Here is a 2,250-nt window from a genome sequence, read left to right as displayed (position 1 = left end):
AACCCTACCCAAACTGATTAGTTTGATTCATTTGTTGGGTTGTAGTTTATTTGATAACACTTGCATAGTAGAACAATTCAATATTACATGCCTTACTTACAAGTAAAATACTAGACCATCAAATTTTTGTTTTATAGTCCAACAACCGCCAATGAAAATAGATTTCAAACTTGAGAGAAAAAAATATATTGAGTAGGAATTAAAAATGTTGCATTTTTTTTAGAAAGGGCATTTGGTCTAGTGGTATGATTCTCACTTAGGGTGCGAGAGGTCCTAAGTTCAATTCTTGGAATGCCCCTATGTTCATATATTAAAAGATGAGCCTCAGAGAAAGCAAGTACTACATCATTAAATACTTGTGTTTCTTTTTTCTTCTTTCTACACTAATTATCTTTTTACACTACTTTTATTCTTTTTTCTTCTTTCTACAGTAATTATCTTTTTACACTACTTATATTCTTTTTTCTTCTCTCTACAGTAATTATCGTAAACCCTATGTAAATAATTTAACAGCTATTCTTTTTTCTTCTCTCTATAGTAATTATCGTAAACCCTATATAAATAATTTAACAGCTATTCTTTTTTCTTCTCTCTACACTAATTATCGTAAACCCTATGTAAATAATTTAACAGCTATTCTTTTTTCTTCTCTCTATAGTAATTATCGTAAACCCTATATAAATAATTTAACAGCTATTCTTTTTTCTTCTCTCTACAGTAATTATCGTAAACCCTATGTAAATAATTTAACAGCTATTCTTTTTTCTTCTCTCTATAGTAATTATCGTAAACCCTATGTAAATAATTTAACAGCGGTCTAGATCTAAAAGATATAATAATAATTGCTCATGGATTTCATTAACAAAGTAAATAAATGAAATAATGATGATACATTCCATAAACAACTTAATATATGGTCCATTATAAGGGCATTTGTTATAGTGGTATGATTCTTGCTTTGGGTGCAAGAGGTCTTGAGTTCAATTCTCGAAATGCCCCTCCAAAAGAAAACAAAGCACAATTTTGAAAGGAAAAAAAATAAAAAAATAAAATAGTTTTCAATGGGCCTAACCCAAAGGAATGCGTGTGCATTGCTTCAACTTATATAAATTTCATATATAGACTAGCAACTAAGAATTAAAGATCGACTACAATGACATTTGGTCTAAGTGGTATGATTATTGTTTTGGGTGTGAGAGAATTCTCAAAATGCCCCCAACAATATTATATCAAAATGAATTAAGCAAGATAATATAATTTAAAATGTGATTTTTAAACATTGAACCAAGAACATGAGAATAGAGAATGAAACATATTCTTGGAAGAATAAAGACCGTCTCGAGCCCGACTTCAAAAAGAGCATTACACAAATTGTTCATTCTTCAAATTGTTCATTCTTTCTAGGAACTTTTCATAACCGATGAAGAAGTTTCAGAGAGCCATAGGTTCGAATCCTGTCACCTTGATATGGTATTCTCATGGGCCGAAGTGCAAAGCCCCATAGCCTATCCGTGGTCAGGAAGGCAGGCGAACCGTGCACACTGAAAAAAAAAAGCACACGTAGAATTGTCATTCTTTTGTCTTTTGAAACCCCTTACCTTATCAGTCATCAGGCAGGTTTTTTGTATCATATATCGAGATAATTATTATGAAAAAGCTATTCCACTAGTGTGACTTAGATACCCTTTCTTTGTAGTATCAGTCATGCTATTTGAATAGCTTGAAGTCATCATAGCCTCTCCACCGGTTCCGAAGACTCCTTCGGCATCAATGTGCTCCAATGAAAGAGATCAGACCCTTTCCTAAACTAGAACCGGGCACAAAACGCCGAGGAGAAAGTCAAAAGCAAGCTCTTTTCGCGTATACGCAATCTTGAAACCCAATTAGCTCACGGACTGTCTCCTCAACCCTGGCGAGTATGAGTGCTTGGTAAGAGAGAATGTTGAATGAGAAAGACATTCGATTACGCCAACATTCGCAACTACCAAAGTGCGTTAAACCTAGTAGAGATCTTCGACCTAACGATAATGGAACTTCAAGCCCATTTAATCAATCCACTTTGTACCTTATTGTTGACCGAATCGGATGCACGCCAGGCCTAAATTGTCTCTCAGTCACCAAGAGAGGAAAGGAAAATCAGATCCGAAGTTTACGAATCGAAGAGAAAGTGGATATGAGTTCTACACACTTTCATTTTCAAAAGCTTCGCTTGCCTACAGTACTTTATCCAGGATTTGAATTCCTTGATCA

The 2,250-nt window shown here is 34.0% G+C and overlaps 1 non-coding gene across 1 annotated transcript; it reads left to right on the top strand.

Moving 5' to 3' along the window:
* The first annotated feature begins 226 nt into the window (after positions 1-226).
* TRNAP-AGG lies at positions 227-298 on the top strand. The gene has a single exon. It is a non-coding gene; the product is annotated as a tRNA-Pro (tRNA).
* Positions 299-2,250: the final 1,952 nt, after the last annotated feature.

The sequence above is a fragment of the Cucurbita moschata genome, unplaced genomic scaffold (assembly GCF_002738365.1).
Source record: "Cucurbita moschata cultivar Rifu unplaced genomic scaffold, Cmos_1.0 Cmo_Scf00084, whole genome shotgun sequence".
Classification (NCBI taxonomy): Eukaryota; Viridiplantae; Streptophyta; class Magnoliopsida; order Cucurbitales; family Cucurbitaceae; genus Cucurbita; species Cucurbita moschata.
This window is presented reverse-complemented; position numbering and strand designations above follow the sequence as displayed.